This window comes from Helianthus annuus, chromosome 13 (assembly GCF_002127325.2).
Source record: "Helianthus annuus cultivar XRQ/B chromosome 13, HanXRQr2.0-SUNRISE, whole genome shotgun sequence".
NCBI lineage: Eukaryota > Viridiplantae > Streptophyta > Magnoliopsida > Asterales > Asteraceae > Helianthus > Helianthus annuus.
Genome location: NC_035445.2, coordinates 10961664 through 10976739, shown reverse-complemented (window position 1 = coordinate 10976739; position 15076 = coordinate 10961664). Strand labels below are relative to the sequence as shown.

Here is a 15076-nt window from a genome sequence, read left to right as displayed (position 1 = left end):
TTGTGTGTTATTAGTTTGTTTAGTTAAACACATAAGATTTGCAATGTTTTTTGAAAATGTTGGTTAGTAAGGATCTAGGCAATGTATGGAGGGTGGTGCATGGCGGTGCTAGATCGATGAGTAGAAGACCGTAAATAAGGCGTAGCAGGAATCGAAGTCCATTTATTTATTGCTTCTCTAAATAATTTGATTTGAGAAATAGTAAAACTAATTATAGTACTCATTTTCATTCACGTAAGTTGTTTTGTTTTCCATTGTGTGTGGACGCCCTTTAGATGTACGCTTTTCCATAGATAAGTACATGGTTGAAACAAATGGCAAAGTTGGGAAATTAAGTGGCATTGGCGAGTCAAATATGTGATACATGTCGGGTCAAACAAGCTGAAGTGCCAAAAAAGAGTATCATGATAAAAAGACGCAGAAACAAAATTAGAACCCAGCTTTCATGTGTCCACATTTTTAATGTTGGAAAACAACTTTAAAACCTGAATGGAACCAACTTTGTCCTCACGCAACGAACGGCACTTGCTACTACAAGATGAGAGCAAGAGGAGCAAAAGTCTACCAGGTTATTGCACTAGCTTTCTAAAGATTAAAATGTTTTGAAGTTAGTGAGGCGGTTGTACGGAACACCTTATCTTATCAAGAGGCATGGGAAATGGTAAACAAATTAATCTCTTTCGGCTTATACCATGAAGCTTTCTCGGTGTTGTTTGTAACTAATCTAATGTGCTTAATGCAGTCATATTTTGGGGCAAATGTTTTATACCCTCGAACTATCATTCCAGTGATGCAATATGACATTCCGATCGTTATAAGAAACATCTTCAACCTCTCTGCACCTGGAACAAAAAATTGCAGGGCACCCATCATTGAAGCTGAAGTAAAACAGGACTCGGTAGCTTATGTAAAAGGCTTTGGAACCATAGACAACTTGGCCCTTGTAAATGTCGAGGGGTGGGTTTTTTTGCATTGTCTTCCACCTATCTATTTGTTTATTTTTGTGATTTGCGTTTACGTAACGGTTTTATAGAACTGGAATGGTTGGTGTTCCGGGTACAGCCAGTGCCATTTTTGCTGCTGTTAAGGATGTTGGAGGTAATGTCATCATGATTTCTCAGGTATGTTTCTCTAGTGTCTTATGAATTATGTAATAGTTGACTTATGTTAAGTTTGGTGTAATTACAAGCTAGCAGTGAACATTTAGATGCAAGAAACCGGCAAGACAGAAGAGGAGATTGGTAGGGCAACGTTGTGGAAAAAAAGCAAGAGTATTGAAAACAGGAGGTTTCCAGAAAGATGTCCGAGTGATTGTTGATAGAATTGTAAGTTTTTTTCTCTTTATGTCTTACTTAACTTAAGACGAATTTGTTTACTGATTAAATAAAAAAAACGTTGTCACTCACAACATATTCTTGAATCTTGATTAAGCTTAACTAACAAAGTCTAAAGAGTGGCAACATTAATGGTGTTCCTGCATGAAAATGTTTACTTATTTTTTAGAGAAATATGTACTTATATATCCAAACAAATGCTTAAATTCATATATTAGGATTAAATTCTGATTTTTAAGATTTATTTTATTTAATTGTTGTCTCAGGTTGGGAAAGGAGTAGAAGAATACTTGGCTGCGGATATGGATGGCATTTGTGAAGATTGGTCGACTTATGCGGTTAACTCTATTTTTAAGTTGTAAATCGTATTTTAGGTGTTGATAATGTATTGACAAACAATTGTTTTTTTGTTAACGTTAAAATATTTGTAGTATACTTGACAAATGATTATGTAATGGATTGTTTTGGTGTTTATATATGTGTATTTGTTTTATGAAAAAGATTCATTGTTTTCTGTTATTATACATGTATCCAGGGCAAATTAGTAATTTTATAAAAAAAATTATACAATTAAAAACATGACACGCGTAAATGAATGTCATACGTATGTGTCATAAATGCTTGTCATGAACGTGTGTCATTAAAAAGTGTCATAAAATGAGTGTCGTGATTGTGTGTCATTAAAATGAGTCATAAAATGAGTGTCATAAAATGAGTGTCATGAATGCATGTCATTAAATGTGTGTCATTAAATGTGTGTCATAAAAACATGACACACAAATACATGTCATGTTAATTTTATGACTCCTCAATCAACGACTTGCATTTGCGTGTCATAAAGACCCTTTTATTACACGCAATGCATGTCAAGAAATGTGCTTTTTCTAGTAGTGGTGACACTAGGGCGGACCTGTGCCTTAGAGACTTAAAATGAAGATAGACTTAGTTTAATTATGTTATGTACTCTTTGGTTCTTGTTTTGAAACAATGTATTCCACCTTTGGTTTATGAATAAAATGTAATTTTAATTACCATGGTTGTGGAACAATAATTCTGTTACAACACTCCCCGACGTTTCCGCCACGATTTGATGTTTTACGTGGTCGGGGTGTAACACAACCGCTAGCCATTCTCCGGTGACGAGACCCTCTTTGTTTGATATGGCGGATTAGGGGCAGCGGTGTGTCGACGGCGGCGGTGGCGGTGAATGATGGGGTGAAGGGGTGGGTGAACCGACGGCGTCGGGGAGAGAGGTGGGCGTTGAATGATGGTAGCAGTTGCTAGCAGTTGCTGTTCTTCATACATGGAGGAAAATCAAGAGAGTGCCTTGTGTGGGTCTTGTTACAGGACACAAGGTATCATGCTTTTTGGTACAAAAGTGGGAATTTTTCAATTGGGTTTATGAATGTTGGTTTTTTTGGTACAAAAGTTAAGGATTTTTCAGCCGGGTTTATGAATTTTGGTACAAAAGTTGGGGGGTTGATTTGTGTTCTTGATTTGAGTTGATTCGTTTTTGATTTGTGTTTCTCTCTCTAGAAAAAATGGTGGGTGTTGATCTGTGTTGATTCGTTTTTTGATGCTGTGGGTTGAGTTGTGTTCTTGATTCTGTTGGTATTTTGGTATGTTGGGGGGTTGATGTGTGTTCTTGATTTCTGTTGATTTGTATTCTTGATTTGTATTCTTGATTCTGTGGGTTTTGATCCGTTGGATGGGGCGATGATGATGCAAAAAAAAAAAACGTATATTTTGGTGAAGATGGCGCGGCAAGGATGGTGGAGGATAGGTTTTTGAACCTGTAACCCCACTTTGCAGCCTTTGATTTAACAGAAATCTGAGCCAAACCCTGTTTTTTTCAAGAATCCACACATTGTTTTGATTTTAGTTGTTGGTTTTTAATATTTTTTCCCAGTCAATGATGATAACAATCTATCTGAGACACCTACCGAGTTGCGATTTCTGGGTGCGTTCGTTTTGTGTAAAAAAAAAAGTTTTTGTAAAGAAAAAGTTTAAACCGTAAACTTTTTAATATAAAACGTATAATGTAACCTTTTTAACGTAAAACGTAAAACGTAAATTTTTTAACGTAAAACGTAAACTTTTTAACGTAAAACATAAACTTTTTAACTTAAAACGTAAAACGTAAACTTTTTAACGTAAAAAAAAGTTGTTTTAGGTTAAAAATCTAGATCTAAAATGGTTTTTAATAAAAAAATATGTTTTAAAAAGACAAGTAATATAATAATACAAAAAAGTAATAAAAAACCAATAAAGACAAAAAGACAAAAAAGTGTAAATTTACTAAACTAGCCTTTTGGATTAAAATATTAAACACATAATAAGGCAAAAAGTATTTAATATTAGTTTTAGTTACTTTACTAAGTTTTAATATTAAAATATTAAATACTTAATATTCATTTTAATTACTTTTAATCTCATCCATATCCATTATGAAGATTAAAAGTAAAGTTATGTGAAAATTCTAAGTATTTGAGAATTCTAAGTATTTAATATTAGTTTTAGTTATTTTGCCGCTAATAAGGCAAAAAGTCAAATAATTAAAATAAAGACTTTTCGATAAAATCATACAGTTATGTGAAAATTCTAAGTATTTGAGAAACTTAGTTATTTGTAGAATAATTGGTTAATAAATTTTTCCTACTTATATTAGGACGCGTAGACCAATTTGAGGAATTGCGCTAATATAAAAATGCACCTAAAGGTGAGTGTCACTAAACCCCTCTTTTACTGTTTTATTCACTATTTTGGGGGAAGAACATGCCTTTAAAACGATAATTTTTTGGTTTTGTATAAAACAGGCCTTTGAATAAATTATAAATATATTTTTCGTGGAAAATATAATTTGGAAATGTGAATGATATAAAGTTTTTTTCGAGGAAAACAAGAATAGATTGAAAATAAGTATGTTTCAGGGAGAAAAGAGGAGAATTACGGTGTTTGGGGTAAAACAACAGTATGGATTTAAAAATTATTTAAATCAAAGTGTGACTTTCCTTGAATCTCACGAGAGTAAGTATCGGAATGGGCTTACGACTCCATAGGGACTGCTAGGAACTTGTACACTTCAAAATATTAAATTGTCCATCTAGTAGGTATATATATACCGTACAATTGATTGTGGGCGTAGATATGCATTCATGCTGTATTTTAATCTTTAAATCATGTATGTGTGGAATTGTTAATAGATCTATCGGGCTTACAATCCCGTCGTGACTAGTTGCTCTGCGTCATTTAAGCGACAAATTTATATCCTTATTTGAGTATAGCTTGATTAAAACCTCAATGTACTATATAGCTCATAATGTCTTGCAAACTTACGAATCTGAACGACGGAACTTAATTTAATATAATATTTATGGAAAATAATCTGTATCGAAGGTTTTATGAAAAACGCTCACGATAGCGAATCCTCAAACCTTTATAAGGAAAATAAAATTTACTTTCTTAACTTTATATGGATGTTTTATAGTTAAAAATCTATAGTAAGAAAGTTTTTCCTTAACCAAATTGTTATGTGTTCTTCTGGTACATGAGTTCGGCTTCGAGATTTTGGCATATCTTGTGGTAATGATGCCTGTTGTGTATAAAAATGTTTTTGACAACTTTTGAAACTAATTTGGGACCGTATGTATTTGGATCCAAGAGGATCAAGATAACTATGTTGTGGTTGTGGACCGTGTTTAAACTTTAAAATCTAAACTCATATTTTAAATAAGTTGTATGTCCAAAATAAACATTGCATCATCTACTAAGATACTTATGGGTACAAACCTCCGTCATCGCCAAGTTTGTATTTATGTTGCAACGATTTTGGGGTGTGACAGCCCTTACTGATTCCACCTGATTCAGCTAATTCCCCCATTAGCTGACTTGTTAAAGTAAGGTATGTCTAACTTACATGACTCCAATTCGCATATATGCTTAACACCTAAAGACACTAGCTAAGCTCGACGTTGGTATAAAAAGAATTGCTACATGATGATCGTAGAGTAGGACGTATCATGACAACATTGGGATCCTATCGAGTATTCCTAGTTCTAACCATTCACATACTTAATCACTAGCTTGATTTATTCTTAAGATATTCTTGCTTGTAGTGGCCTCTACGCCACACTTAACATCTGTATCCTTTCTTGAGTATTACTTCCCTACTAGTTTTAGTTTTGTGTCCGATCTCACCACACTTCTATCCTTGGCACCTTTGCAAGTGGCCCTCATGATGAAAGTTTCACTAATCACTTTTAGGATTTCAGCAAGTTATCAGTATACTTCTTGGTGCCAGCATTGTTTAGGCGGCAAATGCATTTGTTTCGCTCTTCATGGAAGTTTCCTCTTGTTTGTTAGTCACTCTTGAACCTTTCCTAAGGTGTGAGAACTTTCCTTCCCGTCGCTAGTAGCCTCCACATGTGTTTCCTTTCTCTCAGTACCGTTCTTTGACAATTTCCTCATTCTCACCGCATCCTAGGTGAGGCTAACTACGAGACTTACTACTTGATTGATCGAGGCAGGGTGGGATGATGTGATCATGCTTCGGATCCCAGGGGCTAAACCCCCAAATGTGGTGCTCAATACATTGAATTTGGATGCTACCTAGTATGGAACAACCCTTGAGAGGTCGTGAAAACTTCGAGTGTAACCAACAACATCGATTCCAATCGTGGTCAAGTTCTAGAATTCTGTTTCCAACCTTTGAATTTCAGTCAGCGAGCAGTACTCTTCTCATATAAGATCCTTGAGTCCTTCTCAAGACAACCCTTTCGCTGTATCACTTCCTAAAGTTTGTACTTGGAGATCCCACCAACTTAACGCTGCATTCAGCGGAAGACTATTCGTTCACCTAATCGTTTACTCAGGAGTACATTTACTATTACGGCTAACCGACTCCATTGTCTTTGTTTAGCGGACAGAACCTACCGCACCTCTCGTATCAAGAAGGTCTCACTGCTTACAGTCCGGGAAATCCTTAGAATTTAAAACCTTGTGTGATCGCAACTTCAGGTGTGGCATTGCCACTCGTTCCCAGTCTATTGGGATTTGAACCGCTTGAACTATCGGTACTATCAGTACCGTTACTAGTGTCGTCTTAATACCCTCATGTTATTCCATAAGAACTCTAGTTCAACTTATTTTGTAAGATGCTAATTAGCTAACCCCCTTTAGGTGTAGACATTCCTTTCGGCACCGTGTTCCTTTTTAATACTGAATATTAAAAGAACCTAGACATATATTTGGATAAATATAGTCTATCATGCGCCTAAAAGTTAAGAATGCAATCGGTTATGAAAACCCCAAGATCGCATTGTTCATATAAGTCTTGAAACAATGATAACGTGAATAATCGTAATCCAAAATGCATAGTACCTCTTGGGTGTATCAGTCATATGTCTAAGTGGGAAAGAAATAATTCGTTGACGAGGAGAAACCAAATGTTCGTCTCTAATCTTACAACATGTATTCCATAATTCATGGATCTCGATCATCCAAGGTAGGAAAATCCTTCGCCGTCCTATCCCATGTGATGAATACGTTGATATCCCCTAAGCTCCACGAGCCCCAACAAGATTGTTATAATTTCCATAGATGTCGAATAAAATGCAAAGAGAGAGTTGTAGCATGGCTTACGCCATACTATCCTTTTGGGACAAGACAAATGTCAAATGATGGAGTTGAATGTAACTGTTTCCAATAGTTAAGATAAGGTAAGATGCCATAGACACCAAGGAACCAACCCATGTGTAAGAATTCTAGAAAGTTGAGGGAAAATCCTCCCTAGGTGGCTAACCAGTTCTGTTTGTTTAAATGACTAGTCTAAACTGACTCATGTATAAATCGAATGTTAGGTGTGAAAAAATACGTGTGGCCTTACTGTATCGTAGGGTGTTATAGTAACCACCCTGGTTAGTGTTCTACAAGATAGAAACTTGAATAACTTAAGAATGTCGAAGCACCAGAATTCCCATGAACTACAAGTTGTTATTACGTGGGCCCCCGTAATAATAAATTGCCTTGCATGGTCGTCCTAACGTTCTCTCATTCAAAGCAGATGATTAGTCAGAGAGGAGACACTACTGTCTACATACCTTCAACATAGAATGGACTAGGGCTGGCATATCGTGTATACCCGTACACGATAAGAGACGACACGATAAGACACGATACACGAAACCCCATACACAAACACGACACGATAACTTATCGTGTCCTTTTTGTCAAACACGACACGATAACTTATCGTGTCCTTTTTGTCAAACACGAACACGACACGATATACACAAAAATTACCTGTTAACATGACTGTTCGACTGTTATACACGAAAATTACCTGTCAACACGAACAAAAACACGAACATGGCATGCTATCTGAGAGTTACAGAGGCAGTTTAGGGTTTTATTTTTTTTAATTGAATGAGGAATGAAAATAGAAAGGAATTAAGGAACCCACACGCACATGGCTGATGAGTTTTATTTAATTTTAATTTCTTATCGTGTACTAAGGGGTATTAACAGGTAAACGGGTATTTAACCTGTTTATACAAGAAAATTAACAGGTAATCTCGTGTCTATCTGTTTGGTACACGATACCTGTTAAGGCCATACACGATACCTGTTAATTTCGTGTAGGTTCGTGTCGTGTATTCGTGTAAAATTGCCAGCCCTAGAAGGGATCTTCGTGATGGTCCACGTGCTAACGTCCGTTGTCGTTACTCGCGGAATAGTACGGCGTTAGAATATATAGAAATAGAGAGAATTCGTAACAATAGTAACTGGAGGGGCACCTTCAAGATGAGTACTTCATCTTCCTTGTCCAGACAAGAGTGCCATCGATCACGAATAGTATGAGCCATAGGGACCCCGTCCCACTAATAGAGTTGTTGTCCAAGGCTACCACCTCCACCTCATCGTTACTACCGGAGTAAGGCATCTCCGCATCCGCGGGAAAAGAAACCATCTTCTATGGACTCGAGCTTAAGGTCTCTATTAGGAACCACGTCCGCCATAAGCTCCGCAATAGACATGAGGTCGATACTCTCATCATGCGAGTCAGGAATAATAATAGAATTCCAAGTCGAAGGTATTTCATTCTTGGCAAAAATATTCCGTACAACACATATATAAATAAATTGTATATATATATATATAATCACATAAAATCCCATCTAACCAAGATTTCCATTTTATATATGTTGAACTCGTTAACTGTTTATATCTCATAGACTGATGATGTAATGTGCCTACAACACATAATCCGTTAATGTAATGTGCCTTTAACACATAGTCTGATAATGTAATGTGTCCACGACACATAGTTTGATAATGTAAGGTGACTATTTCCCATAGACTGAGCCCCAAATAATGTCCTTGCATTATTTATTTTTTAAATATGTTTTGTGTAGTGGTTTTTGTGCTTCGTGTACGCAATGAAAACCATGTATTTTTTAAAACCGTTTTCGTGAGAGGATCCTAGTAATTGTTGACTAGACTCGAGAAGGAATCTTGGTTCACTACAATCGAAGCTCTGATACCAACCTGTCACACCCACATCAGAGGCGGAAGCATGCGGTGTGACTTGATCAGTTTTCATTGCATATGATGTAAGTAAACAAACTATATGAAATAAAACATGCACAATGTTCATCCATTACTATAATAAAAGTTACAAGTCATAAGTTGTTTGATCACAAAGACAACACAAGTTAATAAGTTTTACAAAGTAGACTTATCCAAAATAAAGTTTTTGAATGTAACAACCATTAATTAACGGCTTCTAATTACACAGTTAGCAAATGTTTAAGGCGATAATAAACAGTGTTTAAGGCATAGATTAACTCAATTAGGCTATAGGAATGCTTAGGAACGCTTATATGACGTTACAGTGCGCGTATGGTGATTTTCGGGAAATCTGTTGAGCGTTAAACGATAACAAACTGATACCGTACAAAATACTGACAACGCCGATAAATACGAAATTTATACATATAACTTATACTTAGGGATTTCATCATGTGAAATTATCACGCTTTCGAACGGCACAAAATGCAAACGTGAACGAAAAACGTGGAAACAATAACGCACTGACAATAAACAACGAAACAGAAGCACCAGACTCGAGTTATGCCTCGACATTAATATAACATGATATTTTGGCTTGTTTTTGAATTTTAATATTCGTAGTTGAATTCAGATCGAAAAACGAAATGGAAACGACAAACGAGGCCTTATGCGATTTAACGCGACTAACCTAACGAACGCGTCTATTAATAACTTACTGCGAAATTTTAAGGACATTTGACCCTAAAACAATATCTAACAACAATTGGATTCGAAAACGGGTTATTGTTAGGATCCGAGGCTGACATGATTGTGTTTGTTTGTATATTTTGATCATTCAGGGGATATTAAACAGTGAAAAGTGCAGCGGAAATTGATACAAACTTTGTTAAACACAAACATAGAAGAGAATAGTATGTTTAAACACTTGTTTTACTTTGAGTCGAATGATTACAATGAAAATCAAAAGATTACAAGCTTGCTTACAATACTATGCTCCCCCTCAGCCTGATACCCCAAGGTTGGTTGCACAAGATGAAAGGATTGGACTGAAGAAGAAGAAACCACTCAGTCAATCAAATGTAACAGTACAGAGTATTGTTCCATTTATAGGCAAACCAAACCACTGATGTACCTCAGCTGACGTCACCATGATAGTGACATCTAACAGCCTAATAACCTATAAACACTGATCTAAACGAAACAACTGATGTCTAACAACTGATTGATAATACAATACAAAATAAGTCTACCACTGTTCACGTTCCACTGTTGTAGCCTAAGCACTGATTACTTGAACATCAGTGCTTTCTTCAAAAGGTGATCAGTCTTTGAATGAGCAGTGCTTGGATCTTCACCAGTACTTAAGAGACAGTAGTAGATAAAGCTCAGTGTTTGTCTTCAGCAGTCTTTAGAGTATCATCAGTGTTTGGTTCATCAGTTGTTGTAGTGAGCAGCACTTAAGATCCATCAGCTGTTAGATTCCACTGTCAAGGGGAAAGCAAAGTGTAAACTGCTGCTTATTGTTAGTCCACTGATGTGATCCGGTTTGGCTTTACATTATCTGTTCCTCTGGTAGGGTTCAATCCCAACAATCTCCCCCTGGAACAGATAATGCCAAAACCCTTCATTATTCAAGACCTTTATTTCTCATCAAGAGTTCCTTAGCTTGTTTCTTAAATTCAGCTTCAAATTCCTTGGAACTTTGGTCATCCTCATCCCTACACAATGTAAGTTCAAGGAGATCCTGCAGATCTTCAACACCAAGGCCAAGTGCTTCTTTCCTTGATATGTACTTCATTTCGCCATTGGATCTGACCAAAGTCAATACGTGGGTCTTTTGATCAGACATCCACTTTAGTATTTTAAATCCTAATGGGTTTCTTGGGAGAGATTTATTCTTCGATGAGTTAGGAGTAGACGGCCTTGTAAACACTTGCAAACTTTCAGACATTCTTTTGAAGGCTTCTTCAATGACTTTGTTTGCTGCAGCTATGTCTTCTGTAGTTTCTTGTTCAATAAGCTCTTGCCTTTCAATTTCTGACATGTCTGTTACAGTGTTTAGTGATGCAGGTTTGTTTAACACCTTCTCAAAAAGGTTCTGAAGCTTTGTTGAGCTATCTTCTTTTAGACCCATTTTCATGATAGTGTCCTTGAAGTACTCAGCTTCCTTTTCTTTGACCTCTTCCTCAGTCAGCTGTTTACCTTCTTTTTGGTCTGACACAAAAATAGGATTGTATGCTAATTTAAACATTGTTCTGAGGTTTTCAATCTGCTGTTCAAGTTTCATCATATGTTCTCGTTTCATTAAAGCACTTGAGACAGTTATTTTTCTTTTCTTTAGCCTTTTATAGGCTTCATCAGTCTGCTGCCTTGACCATTTTGATATGGCTTCAGCAGTATCCATTTTTGCTTCCACCAGCTCCTTCTTCTTTCTTTTGTATTCAGCAGTGAGGTCAGCAATGAGCTTTTTGAATTTGCTCCAGTTTGGAGCATTTTTCTTCTTTGTAGGATCACCTTTGATTCGGTCAATCCTCTCAGCTTCATGCTTTAATGCAACTAATGGCCATTCTTCAAACTGTTGTTCTTCAGCAGGATAGAATTTCTCTTTCATGATGTAGGCTAGATATTGTTTCCTTAACCTTTTCTTTTGATCAGCCTTTTCTTTGATTAGCTCTTGTGCAAATTCTTCTATCTGCTTTACTTTTGTGGAGTAGAACTCCAGTCTTTTAGCAATGCCTTCGTCGCTTAGACCTTCACTTTCACTATCAACCTTAGCTTTTACTTTAGCTTGCCTTGCCTTGATCTTAAGGTAATCATCCATATCCTCTGGTGGCATGTAGCCTATGAGTGAGGAGAATCTTCTTTTTGAAGGATCTTCTTCTGTATAAAATTGCCTCATCTCATTTTTGATAGCTTCAAGTTCCAGTGGATATTGTGCAGCATTAGGATCATGTATACCCTCATTGGCAGAGATTGGCTTTCTTTTTCTACTTAAGAGCTTTGGTTGTGATATAGAAGAGGTGGATATTGTGAGAGCAGTGGTGGATGGTTGACTAACAGCTGTTGAAACAACTGGTGTCTCAACTGCTGTTGTCATTACAACTACTGATGTATCAGCAGATGTCTTCTGCTTTTGAGCAGGGGTTATGATGGTTGTTGTTTGAGTGGTGATCAGTGGTTGACTAACAGTAGTTGAAGCACCAGTTGTTTCAACCATTGTTGCCATTACAACAGATGTTGTAACATCTGTTGTCTTCTGCTTTTGAGCAGGGGATGGAAGATGTGAGATAGTATTTGATGGTGGTGATGGTGACTCATCATCAGGAATGAAAACCCTTCTCCTTTTTAATGTAGGGGAGGCTGATGATGTTTTGGGTGGATCAGTGGTTTGAGATTGGATAGCAGTGGTTTGTGATTGTGATTGACTGACAGTGGTTGAAACAACTGGTGTTTCAATCACTGTTGTCATTACAGCAGATGTTGTAACATCTGCTGTCTTCTACTTTATGGCAGGAGGCAGTGGTGGTGATATGATTGTAGATAATGATGGTGGAACAGTGGTTGTGATGGTATGTGATAGACTGGTGTGTGTTGGAGGTGTGTGTGTTGATGATATGGCAGCTGTTTGGCTACTGACAGCAGTTTTTGTAACTACTGATGTATCAGCTGTTTGAGTTGAAGTTTTGGATTTTGTGGTTTGAGGTGATTGTTTTTCTTCTTCTGGTTCAATATACAGCCCATCTTCTATTCCTTTCTTTCTCAACTTGATTTTCTCCCCCTTTTTGGCATTATCTGCAAGGGGTGTATCCATGAAGAGTATGGAAGATGGAGCTTTTCCAATCTGGGCAGTCTTTTGTAAGCTAGCCTTCATAGCCTTGATATCTGCTTGAGTGTCTTTAAACCTTGATTCCACCATGTTGGTCAGCATTTGTACTTGAATAGCATGCTTTTGATCAGCCATATGTTGCTGTTTTTCAAGCATGGGTTGAAAGATATTCCAAAGCTCATTTGCAGCAAATGCATGATGTGCAGGTGCTTGAGCAGGAACAGCAGTAGCTTGTGCTTTTTGAGCTTTTAAAATCTCTTGCACCATATTTTTAATTTCAGCAACTGAATCTTCAAGTTTTTCAACTCTTTCCGTCAATTCCTGATATTTTGAATCATCACCTACATTCGTAGGATCATCTGAATCCCCACCAGTAGTGGTTGTATCAATGTGTGACTTAGGAACTGAGTCCCAAAAATCATGATGCCCTTTTTCTTGGTACTGGGGACTTCTTTCTTCGGCACTCGATAAACCTTTGATGGTACCGGTGGTTAAAAACAACTCACTGGTGGTTACCGATGTTGCCATGGAAGAAATTGCCTTCAAGGGAGTCTTATTAATGTAACAACTGTCCAACTGAAGATCTGTTGATCCATCAGTTGTAGTTGCTACTCCACTTGAACTACCACCGAGAGTTACTTGTAACTCAGGGGGTGTAACCTCCTCAGTTGTTACTGGGATAGCAGAGGTATAAGCATCAGACCCAGTCACTTGTGGAGGTATACTCTCAGTAATGGGTGATAGAGAGGGACTGGTTTGTGTCTGTGCAATATCAACTGCATGCAACAGGGGTATTATTGATTGTGGCATTATGATTGGTGAGGGTATGGGTGTTGAAAGAGACATGTCCTTGGGATCAGGACTGTGGAAGATAGATCCAAGTGGATCCAGAGCTTCATAATTTGGTGTCCCTGTGATTACAACCTGATCCTTTTGTGAGGATGCAGGAGGAGTTTTAGGCATAGGTTGAGATCTTTCTTCCAACTGCTGTGAGGAAGTAGCAGCAGTGGTTTGTGACTTTTGTGCTGTTACTGGCATTATCTCTGGGATCTCATCTTCCAGAGTTGCCTTTGGTGTGGGTTTGGTGGGTTTTCTGGATGTTTTTCGTTTGGTCTTTTTGGTAATGTCAGGTGTGGGTTTCAGAGCAGTGGCTGTGCTGCTCTGATCACCTGGAGCAGTGGGCTCAGCAGAAGTTGCCTGAGGATCAGTGGCAGTTTCTAAAATCTGCTCAGGCACCTTTGCTTTTAATTTTATTCATGCCATCATTCTTGAAAATGTTTCAATTGTTAAACCTTTTATTTGAAAATGGACACCTTGTTTGGGCAAATTTTCATCCTCTTTTACAAATTTTTGTTTAAAGTAATAGCTCAGAAATCTTGGAAAAAGAAGAAATGATTTGCTGTCAACATTCTTTATCATGTTATTGAAGATCTCTTGGGAATAGTTGTAATCTTTATTGTTTAAAATAGCATATCCCAGGCATTGAATCTTCAATGGTATTTCATTAAACGCTATTGTTTTATTAGAAACACAACTTAAAAGTGTGTGGAATAAAAATCTGGGTGCAGATGGAAAATAACCTTTTTGTAAGGTATCTACCTTTGATTGTTCTGCATACCCTCTTTTCAGAAAATCAGCTTTTAACTCGGTTTTATCAAAAGAAGTTTTACCTTTCAGATCATCGAGTTTGAAGACCTCTGAGATTGATTGTGGGGTGATTTGAAATGCTTTACCCTGTATCGAGGAGTTAATGGCTACTACTTTCTTGTCTTGTTTTTCAAGATTTGCATTTTTACAAAACTCTCTCTGGGTTTGCAAGTAAATGGGAGCATCTGCTGTCAACAAAGTTTTATACTTTGATGCAGATAGTGTATCAATGATGGAGTCGAAGGTGTGGTTATCGGTAGGTTTTGTGAGGAGACCCACGTAGTTATGAGGAGATTTGTATGGGATTTCAATGGTTTCTTCGGTCGTTTGAGCGACCTCTTTTGAAGATGATGGTGATTTTGGTTTAGATTTTGATTTTGATTTTGATTTTGACTTCGTCATTTTGATGAAGAAGAATCAGAGAATGTTTTGAGAAGAAGGGTTGGAAACTGCTTTGAGAAGAGAACTTTGGAATTCAATTCGACAGTGTAAAACCCTGTTTGGGGGTTTAGGGCAGGGTTTTTGTAACGACTCTCAGTAAAATTAATACTTAGTGTGATAATTATCCAATCAGGAAACCCTAAGTAAGACACCCAAGTGATTCTGCATAAACCCTAAAATTTTCAGAGCAATCGGAATCAGGATCAGGGCCCCTAAAACTCAAGGGGGGCAAAACCTAGTTTACGATTATCTTAATAAA

The 15076-nt window shown here is 37.1% G+C and overlaps 1 non-coding gene across 1 annotated transcript; it reads left to right on the top strand.

Moving 5' to 3' along the window:
* Positions 1-605: 605 nt before the first annotated feature.
* On the top strand, positions 606-1064 carry LOC110900488. Its single transcript, XR_004875880.1, has 3 exons — positions 606-661; positions 743-957; positions 1034-1064. It is a non-coding gene; the product is annotated as an uncharacterized LOC110900488 (transcript).
* The last annotated feature ends 14012 nt before the right edge of the window (positions 1065-15076 follow it).